Genomic DNA, 11048 nt, shown 5'->3' with positions numbered 1-11048 from the left:
TGTACAACACAGTCTGGTGTAGAAGGAGATGTACAACACAGCCTGGTGTAGAAGGAGAAAGTGAGGCCTGCAGATGCTGGAGTATTAGAGCAGAAAATGTGTTGATGGAAAAGTGCAGCAGGACAGTCAGCACCCAAGGAACATGAAACTCGACCTTTCGGACATAAGCCCCTCATCAGGGAAGAGACCACGTTCTTCTTTTAAACGTGGAGCATTTCTGATGAAGCGCTCGGCTTTCCCAAGTCGAATCAAATAGCCAGGCTGGCTTGCTAAAGCTGGAGCACAAGTTGTTGCAGCAGGCAAGCATTCCTAACGAAGTCAGTAGGATTCGAACCTACGGGGGGAAATCCCAATGGAATTCCAATCCATCGCCTTAACCACTCGGCCATGACTACAGACAGCTGCTGGCTTCTGATGAAGGGCTTATGCCCGAAACGTCGAATTTCCTGTCCCTTGGATGCTGCCTGTCCTGCTGGTGTGGTAGGTGATGTACAACACAGCCTGGTGTGACAGGAGATGTACAACGCAGCCAGATGTGGTAGGAGGTGAACAACACAGCCTGGTGTGGTAGGAGATGTACAACACAACCTGGTGTGGTAGGAGATGTACAACACAGCCTGTTGTAGCAGGAGATGTACAACACAGCCTGGTGTGATAGGAGATGTACAACACAGCCTCGTGTGGAAGGGGATGTACAACACAACGTGGTGTGCATGGAGATGAACAACAAAGGCTGGTGTGGAAGGAGATGTACAACACAGTCTAATGTCAAAGGAGATTTAGAACACAGGCTGGTGTGCTTGGAGATGTTCCACACAGCTTGGTGTGGAAGGAGATGTACAATTGAAAATGGAGTGGTAGGAGATGTTCAACACAGCCTGGTGTGGTAGGAGATGTGCAACACAGCCTCGAGTGGTCGGAGATATACAACGCAGCCTAGTGTGTAAGGAGATGTACAACACTTTCTGGTGTAGAAGGAGATATACAACACAGCCTGGTGTGGTAGGAGATGTACAACACAGCCTGGTGTGGAAGGAGATATACAACACAGCCAGTTGTGGAAGGTGATGTACAACACAGAGTAGTGTGGGAGGAGATGTACAACATAGCCTGGTCTGGTAGGAGATGTATAACGCAGCCAGGTGTGGTAGGAGATGTACAACACAACCTGGTGTGGTAGGAGATGTATAATACAGACTGTTGTGGTGCGAGCTGTACAACACAGCCTGGTTGTAAGGAGATGTACAACACAGTCTGGTGTAGAACGAGAAAGCGAGGTCTCTTTTTTGATGAGGGGCTTATGTTGGAGTATCAGAGCTGAAAATGTGTTGCTGGAAAAGCGCAGCAGGTCAGGCAGCATCCAAGGAACAGGAAATTCAATGTTTCGGGCATAAGCCCTTCATCAGGAATCGACGCATGGCTGCATGGGTGGAGCGGAGGATCCAGACGGAGGTCTGTTGCTGGAGGCTTCGGATTTGTTGTAGGTACAGGTTGTCATGGTTGGGTCCAAATTTTGTTGGTCGGAACGTAGTCCGGAGTCCGTGCTGGATGAGTCGGTTCCGTAGGCAGGTGCTGAGGAAAGAGATGTAGCTATGATAGCGAGTCTGTTTGAGAATGTGGCTGAAGAGCTTCTGGGCAGAGGAGATGACCTGAGGTGTGCAGTGAGAGAGGGACTCACTGAAATCCTTGTAGAAGGAGGAAGAGAGCTTCTTCAAGGAAGGCACCCTTGCAAGAGGATTCGCAGTAGGTTAAAATCTTCGAGGAGAAGGTGAGGTCTGCAGATGCTGGATATCAGAGCTGAAAATATGTTGCTGAAAATGCACAGCAGGTCAGGCAGCATCCAAGGAACAGGACATTCGACGTTTCGGGCATAAGCCCCTCATCAAGAAAGAGACCATGTTTTTTTTAAAATATCGAGCATTTCTGATGAAGCGCTCGGCTTTCCCAAGTCAATTCAAATTGGCAGGCTGATTTACTAAACCTTGAGCACAAATTGTTGCGTCAGGCAAGCATTCTTAACATAGTCAGTAGGATTCGAACCTACGTGGGGAAATCCTAATGGATTTCAAATGCATCACCTTAACCACTCAGCCATGACCACAGATAGCAAGAGGTCCCTGATGAAGGGCTTATGCCCGAAACGTCGGTTTTCCTGTTCCTTGGATGCTGCCTGACCTGCTGGTATGGTAGGAGATGTATAACACAGCCTGGTGTGGAAGGAGATATTTCACACAACCTGGTGTGATAGGAGATGTACAACACAGCCTGGTGTAGAAGGAGATATTTCACACAACCTGGTGTGATAGGAGATGTATAACACAGCCTGGTATGGTATGATGTGTACAACACAGCTTGGTCTAGGAGGAGATGTACAACGCAAAATGGTGTGGTAGGAGATGTACAACACAGCCTAATGTCAAAGGAGACGTACAACATAGCCTGGTGTGATTGGAGATGTGAAACACAGCCTGGTGTGGTAGGAGATGTACAACACAGTCTGGTGTAGAAGGAGATGTACAACACAGCCTGGTGTGGAAGGAGATGTATAATACAGACTGTTGTGGTACGAGATGTACAACACAGCCTGGTTGTAAGGAGATGTACAACACAGTCTGCTGTAGAAGGAGATGTACAACACAGCCTGGTGTGTGAGGAGATGTACAACACAACCTGGTGTGATAGTAGGTATTCAACACAACCTGGTGAAATAGGTGATGAACAACACAGCTTTTTGTAGAAGGAGATGTACAACAAAACCTGGTGTAACAGGAGATGTTCAACACAACCTGGTGTGGAAGGAGATGTGCAACACAGCTTGGATTGATAGGAGATGTACAGCACAGACTGGTGTGTAAGGAGATGTACAACACAACCTGGTGTGACAGTAGATATTTAACACAACCTGGTGAAATAGGTGATGAACAACACAGCTTTTTGTAGAAGGAGATGTACAACAAAACCTGGTGTGATAAGAGATGTTCAACACAACTTGGTGTGGAAGGAGATGTACAATACAGCCTGCTGTAGCTGGAGATGTAAAACACAGCCTGATGTGGAAGGAGATGTGCAATGCAATCTGGTGTGATAGGAGATGTACAACACAGCCTGCTGTAGCTGGAGATGTAAAACACAGCCTGATGTGGAAGGAGATGTGCAATGCAATCTGGTGTGGAAGGAGATGTACAACACAACGTGGTGTGATAGGATATGTGCAACACATCCTGGTGTTTGAGGAGATGAACAACACAACCTGGTGTGGTTAGGAGATGTACACGACATCCTGTTGTGAGAAGAGATGTGCAACCCAACCTGTTGTAGCAGGAGATGTACAACACAGCCTGTTTTAGAAGGTGATGTACAACACAACCTGGTGAACAAGGAAATGCACAACACAAACTGGTGTGGAAGGAGATGTACAACAAAGTCTGGTGGGGTAGGAGATGTACAACACAGCTTGGTTTCGAAGGAGATATACAACACAACATGGTGTAATAGGAGATGTAGAACACAGCCTGTTTTAGAAGGTGGTGTACAACACAACCTGTTGAAAAAGGAGATGCACAACACAGCCTGGTGTGATTGGAGATGTACAACACAACCTGGTGTGGTTAGGAGATGTACACGACACCCTGTTGTGAGAGGAGATGTGCAACCCAACCTGTTGTAGCAGGAGATGTACGAAACAGCTTGGTGCAGAAGGTGATGTACAATACAGCCTGGTGTGGAAGGAGATGTACAACACAACATGGTAGTGATAGGAGATGTACAACACAGCCTGTTTTAGAAGGTGATGTACAACACAACCTGTTGAACAAGGAGATGCACAACACAAACTGGTGTGGAAGGAGATGTACAACAAAGTCTGGTGGGGTAGGAGATGTACAACACAGCTTGGTTTTGAAGGAGATATACAACACAACATGGTGTAATAGGAGATGTAGAACACAGCCTGTTTTAGAAGGTGGTGTACAACACAACCTGTTGAAAAAGGAGATGCACAACACAACCTGGTGTGGTTAGGAGATGTACAACAAACCCTGTTGTGATTAAGATGTGCAACACATCCTGGCGTGGACGGAGATGTACAACACAACTTCTTGTAGCAGGAGATGCACAACATAGTCTGGTGTGGAAGGAGATGTACAACGCAGCCTGGTATGGTAGGAGATGTACAACCCAGCCTGATCCAGTAGGAGGTGTACAACACAAAATGATGTGGTAGGAGATGTACAACACAGCCTTATGTCGAAGAAGACGTACAACACAGCCTGGTGTGATTGGAGATGTGCAACACAGCCTGGTGTGGAAGGCGATGTACAACACAGCCTGGTGTGGAAGGCGATGTACAACACAGCCTGGTGTGGTCGGAGATGTGCAACACAGCCTGGTGTGGAAGGCGATGTACAACACAGCCTGGTGTGGAAGGAGATATACAACACAACCTGGTGTGATAGGAGATGTACAACATAGCTTGGTGTGGAAGGAGATGTACAACACAGCCAGTTGTGATTGAATATGTATAACACAACCTGGTGTGGTAAGAGATGTACAACATAGCCTGGATTGATAGGAGATTTGTAACACAGCCTGTTGTGTGAGGAGATGTACAACACAACCTGGTATATTAGGAGATGTACAACACAGCCTGCTGTGGGATGAGATGTACAACACAACCTGGTTTGGTAGGAGATGTACAACACAGCCTGGTGTGATATGAGATGTATAACACAGCCTGGTGTGGGAGGAGATGTACAACACAACCTGGTGTATTAGGAGATGTACAACACAGCCTGGTGTGGGATGAGATGTACAACACAACCTGGTTTGGTAGGAGATGTGCAACACAGCCTGGTGTGATATGAGATGTATAACACAGCCTGATGTGGGAGGAGATGTACAAGACAACCTGGTGTGGAAGGAGAAGACCAACACAGCCTGTTGTGGAAGGAGCTGTACAAAACAGCCTGGTGTGATTGGAGATGTACAACACAGCCAGATGTGGTAGGAGGTGAACAACACAGCCTAATGTGGTAGGAGATGTGCAACACAGCTTGGTTTGATAGGAGATGTACAACACAACCTGGTGTGATTGGAGATGTACAACACAGCCAGATGTGGTAGGAGGTGAAGAACACAGCCTAATGTGGTAGGAGATGTGCAACACAGCTTGGTTTGATAGGAGATGTACAACACAACCTGGTGTGGAAGGAGATATACAACTCAACTTGGTGTGAAAGGAGATGTACAACACAGCCTGGTGTGATAGGAGATGTTCCACACAGCCAGATGTTGTAGGAGGTGAACAACACGGCCTGGTATGGAAGGAGATGTACAGCACAATCTGGTGTGGTAGGAGATGTGCAAAACAGCCTCATGTGGTCAGAGATGTACAACGCAGCCTGGTGTGGAAGGAGAAGTACAACACAGTCTGTTGTGGAAGGCGATGCACAACACAACCGGGTGTGATAGGAGATGTACAACACAGCCTGGTATGGAAGGAGATGTACAGCACAATCTGGTGTGGTAGGAGATGTGCAAAACAGCCTCATGTGGTCAGAGATGTACAACGCAGCCTAGTGTGGAAGGAGAAGTACAACACAGTCTGTTGTGGAAGGAGATGTACAACACAACCGGGTGTGATAGGAGATGTACAACACAGCCTAGTGTGGAAGGGGATGTACAATACAATCTGGTATGGAAGGAGATGTACAACACAGCCAGGTGTGGAAGGAGATGTACAACACAGCCAGGTGTGGAAGGAGATGTACAACACAGCCTGGTGTGGAAGGAGAAGGACAACACAACCTGGTGTGGTAGGAGATGTTTAATACAGACTGTTGTGGTATGAAATGTACAACACAGCCTGGTTGTAAGGAGATGTACAACACAGTCTGGTGTGGAAGGTGAAAGTGAGGTCTGCAGATGCTGGAGTATCAGAGATGAAAATGTGTTGCTGGAAAAGCGCAGCAGGTCAGGCAGCATCCAAGGAACAGGAAATTCAACGTTTCGGACATAAGCCCTTCATTAGGAATCGACGTATGGCTGCATGGGTGGAGCGGAGGATCCGGAGGGAGGTCTGTTGCTGGAGGCTTCGGATTTGTTGTAGGTACAGGTTGTCATGGTTGGGTCCAAATTTTGTTGGTCGGAACGTAGTCCGGAGTCCGTGCTGGATGAGTCGGTTCCGTAGGCAGGTGCTGAGGAAGGAGATGTAGCTATGGTAGCGAGTCTGTTTGAGAATGTGGCTGAAGAGCTTCTGGGCAGAGGAGATGACCTGAGGTGTGCAGTGAGAGAGGGACTCACTGAAATCCTTGTAGAAGGAGGAAGAGAGCTTCTTCAAGGAAGGCATCCTTGCAAGAGGATTCGCAGTAGGTTAAAATCTTCGAGGAGAAGGTGAGGTCTGCAGATGCTGGGGTATCAGAGCTGAAAATGCGCGGCAGGTCAGGCAGCACCAAGGAAAAGGAAATTCGACGTTTCGGGCATAAGCCCCTCATCAGGAAAGAGACCACGTTTTTCTTTTAAATATGGAGCATTTCTAATGAAGCGCTCGGCTTTCCCAAGTCGAATCAAATTGCCAGGCTGGCTTGCTAAATCTTGAGCACAAGTTGTTGTAGCAGGCAAGCATTCTTAACGTAGTCAGTAGGATTCGAACCTACGCAGGGAAACCCCAATGGATTTCTAATCCATCACCTTAACCACTCGGCCATGACTACAGACGGTAAGATGCCCCTGATGAAGGGCTTATGCCCACAATGTCGAATTTCCTGTCCCTTGGATGCTGCCTGTCCTGCTGGTGTGGTAGGAGATGTACAACACAGCCAAATGTGGTAGGATGTGAACAACACAGCCTGGTGTGGTAGGAGATGTGCAACACAGCTTGGTTTGATAGATGTACAACTCAGCGTGGCATGATTGGAGATGTACAACACAGCTTGGTGTGGAAAGGCGATGTGCAACACAGACTGGTGTGGTAGGAGATGTACAACACAGCCTGGTGTGGAAGGAGATATTTCACACAATCTGGTGTGATAGGAGATGTACAACACAGCCTGGTGTGGAAGGAGATGTACGATACAGTCTAATGTCGATGGAGATGTACAACACAGCCTGGTACGGTATGATGTGTACAACACAGCTTGGCCTAGAAGGAGATGTACAGCACAAAGTCATATGGTAGGAGATGTACAACACAGCCTAATGTCGATGGAGACATACAACACAGCCTGTTGTGGTAGGAGATGTACAACACAACCTGGTGTGATAGGAGATGTACAACATAGCCTGGATTGATAGGAGATTTGTAACACAGCCTGTTGTGTGAGGAGATGTACAACACAACCTGGTATATTAGGAGACGTACAAGACAACCTGGTGTGGTAGGAGATGTGCAACACAGCCTGGTGTGATAGGAGATGTATAACACAACCTGGTGTATTAGGAGATGTACAACACATCCTGGTGTGGGAGGAGATGTACAACACAATCTGGTTTGGTAGGAGATGTACAACACAGCCTGGTGTGATAGGAGATGTATAAAACAGCCTGGTGTGGTAGGAGATGTACAACATAGCTTGGTGTGATTGAATATGTACAACACAACCTGGTGTGGTAGGAGATGTGCAACACAGCCTGGTGTGAAAGGAGATGTATAACACAACCTGGTGTGGTGGGAGATGGACAACACAGCTTGGTTTGATAGGAGATGTACAACACAGCCTGGTGTGGAAGGAGAAATCCAACACAGACTGTTGTGGAAGGAGATGTACAAAACAGCCTGGTGTGATTGGAGATGTACAACACAGCCTGGTGTGATTGGAGATGTACAACACAGCCAGATGTGGTAGGAGGTGAACAACACAGCCTGATGTGGTAGGAGATGTGCAACACAACCTGGTGTGGAAGGACATATACAACTCAACTTGATGTGAAAGGAGATGTACAACATAGCCTGGTGTGGTAGGAGATGTACAACACAACCTGGTGTGATAGGAGATGAACAACATAGCCTGGTGTGGAAGGAGATATACAACAAAACCTGGTGTGACATGAGATGTACAATACAGCCAGTTGTGGAAGGCGATGTACAATACAGAGTGGTGTGGGAGGAAATGTACAACATAGCCTGGTCTGGTAGGAGATGTACAACGAAGCCAGGTGTGGTAGGAGATGTGAAACACAGCCTGGTGTGGGAGGTGGTGTACAACGCAGCCTGGTGTGGTTGGAGATGTATACCACAGACTGTTGCGGTACGAGATGTACAACACAGCCTGGTTGTAAGGAGATGTACAGCCCGGTGTAGAAGGAGAAACTGAGGTCAGCAGATGCTGGAGTATCAGAGCTGAAAATGTGTTGCTGGAAAAGCGCAGCAGGTCAGGCAGCATCCAAGGAACAGGAAATTCGATGTTTCAGGCATAAGCCCTTCATCAGGATTCGACGCATGGCTACAAGGGTGGAGCAGAGGATCCGGAGGGAGGTCTGTTGCTGGAGGCTTCGGATTTGTTGTAGGTACAGGTTGTCATGGTTGGGTCCAAATTTTGTTGGTCGGAACGTAGTCGGGAGTCCGTGCGGGATGAGTCGGTTCCGTAGGCAGGTGCTGAGGACTCACTGATATCCTTGTAGAAGGAGGAAGAGAGCTTCTTCAAGGAAGGCATCCTTGCAAGAGGATTCGCAGTAGGTTAAAATCTTCGAGGAGAAGGTGAGGTCTGCAGATGCTGGAGTATCAGAGCTAAAAATGCGCAGCAGGTCAGGCAGCATCCAAGAAACAGGAAATTCGACGTTTCGGGCATAAGCCCCTCATCAGGGAAGAGACCACGTGCTTCTTTTCAACATGGAGCATTTCTGATGAAGCGCCCGGCTTTCCCAAGTCGAATCAAATAGCCAGGCTGGCTTGCTAAAGCTTGAGCGCAAGTTGCTGCGGCAGGCAAGCATTCTTAACGTAGTCAGCAGGATTCGAACCGACATGGGGAAATCCCCCATGGATTTCTAATCCATCGCCTTAACCACTCGGCCATGACTACAGGCAGCCACCGGTTCCTGATGAAGGTCGAATTTCCTGTCCCTTGGATGCTACCTGTCCTGCTGGTGTGGTAGGTGATGTACAACGCAGCCAGGTGTGACAGGAGATATACAACGTAGCCAGATGTGGTAGGAGGTGAACAACACAGCCTGGTGTGGTAGGAGATGTATAACACAACTGTTGTAGCAGGAGATGTACAACACAGCCTGGTGTGATAGGAGATGTACAACACAGCCCCGTGTGGAAGGGGATGTACAACACAACGTGGTGTGCATGGAGATGAACAACAAAGGCTGGTGTGGAAGGAGATGTACAACACAGTCTAATGTCGAAGGAGATGTAGAACACAGCCTGGTGTGCTTGGAGATGTTCCACACAGCTTGGTGTGGAAGGAGATGTACAACTGAAAATGGAGTGGTAGGAGATGTACAATACAGCCTGGTGTGGAAGGAGATGTACAACACAACATGGTAGTGATAGGAGATGTACAACACAGCCTGTTTTAGAAGGTGATGTACAACACAACCTGTTGAACAAGGAGATGCACAACACAAACTGGTGTGGAAGGAGATGTACAACAAAGTCTGGTGGGGTAGGAGATGTACAACACAGCTTGGTTTTGAAGGAGATATACAACACAACATGGTGTAATAGGAGATGTAGAACACAGCCTGTTTTAGAAGGTGGTGTACAACACAACCTGTTGAAAAAGGAGATGCACAACACAGCCTGGTGTGATTGGAGATGTACAACACAGCCTGGTGTGTTGGAGATGTACAACACAGCCTGGTGTGATTGGAGATGTACAACACAGGCTGGTGTGGAAAGGCGATGTGCAACACAGAATGGTGTGGGATGAGATATAGAACACAGCGCTGTGTGCTAGTAATGTGCAACACAGCCAGGTGTGGAAGTAGATGCAGAGCACAACCTGATGTGAAAGGAGATGTACAACGCAGCCTGGTGTGGTAGGAGATGTACAACACGGCCTGGTGTGATAGGAGATGTACAACACAGTCTGTTGTGGAAGGAGACGTACAACACAGTCTGGTGTAGAAGGAGATGTGCAACACAACCTGGTGTTGTAGGAGCTGTATTAAACAGCCTGGTGTGATAGAAGATGTACAACACAACCTGGCGTGGAAGGCGATGTACAAAACAGAGTGGTGCGGGAGGAGATCTACAACATAGATTGGTCTGGTAGGAGATATCCACCACAGACTGGTGTGATAGGTGATGTACAATGCAGCGTGGTGTGGTAGGAGATGTACAACATAGCCTGGTGTGGTAGGAGATATACAACACAGCCTGGTGTGGAAGGAGATGTACAACACAGACTGGTGTGGTAGGAGATGTAAAACGCAGCTGGTGTGGTAGGAGATGTATAACACAGCCTGGTGTGGCAGGAGATGTACAACACAGCCTGGTGTGGTAGGAGAAGTACAACACAACCTGGTGTGGCGGGAGATATACAACACAACCTGGTCTGATAGCATATGTACAGCACAGCCTGGTGTTGTAGGAGATGTATAACACAGCTTGGTGTAGAAGGACATGTAGAACACAGCCTGGTGTGGTAGGGGATATATAACACAGCCTGGTGTAGAAGGAGATGTACAACAAAGCCTGATATGGGGGAGATGTATAACGCAGCCTGCTGTGTTGGGAGATGTACAACACAACCAGGTTTGATAGGAGATGTAGTACACAGCCTGGTGTGGTGGGAGATATACAACATAACCTGGTTTGTTGGAAAATGTACAACACAACCTGGTGTGGAAGGACATTACAACACAGACTGGCGTGGAATGAGATGTACAATATAGCCTGGTGAGATAGGAGATGTATAACACCACCTGGTGTGGAAGGAGATGTACAACACAATCTATTGTGGTAGGAGATGTACAACACAGCCTGGTGTGGAATGAGATGTACAACATAGCCTGGTGTGATCGGAGATGTACAACACAGCCTGTTGTAGAAGGAGATGTACAACAAAGCCTGGTGTAGTAGGAGATGTATAACACCGCCTGCT

The 11048-nt window shown here is 47.7% G+C and overlaps 3 non-coding genes across 3 annotated transcripts; all 3 read right to left on the bottom strand.

Moving 5' to 3' along the window:
* Window positions 1-313: 313 nt before the first annotated feature.
* On the bottom strand, window positions 314-395 carry trnas-gga (transfer RNA serine (anticodon GGA)). The gene has a single exon. It is a non-coding gene; the product is annotated as a tRNA-Ser (tRNA).
* A 6233-nt stretch (window positions 396-6628) lies between these two features.
* trnas-aga (transfer RNA serine (anticodon AGA)) lies at window positions 6629-6710 on the bottom strand. Its single transcript has one exon. It is a non-coding gene; the product is annotated as a tRNA-Ser (tRNA).
* A 2221-nt stretch (window positions 6711-8931) lies between these two features.
* trnas-aga (transfer RNA serine (anticodon AGA)) lies at window positions 8932-9014 on the bottom strand. The gene has a single exon. It is a non-coding gene; the product is annotated as a tRNA-Ser (tRNA).
* Window positions 9015-11048: the final 2034 nt, after the last annotated feature.

This window comes from Hemiscyllium ocellatum, chromosome 1 (assembly GCF_020745735.1).
Source record: "Hemiscyllium ocellatum isolate sHemOce1 chromosome 1, sHemOce1.pat.X.cur, whole genome shotgun sequence".
NCBI classification, from domain to species: domain Eukaryota; kingdom Metazoa; phylum Chordata; class Chondrichthyes; order Orectolobiformes; family Hemiscylliidae; genus Hemiscyllium; species Hemiscyllium ocellatum.
This window is presented reverse-complemented; position numbering and strand designations above follow the sequence as displayed.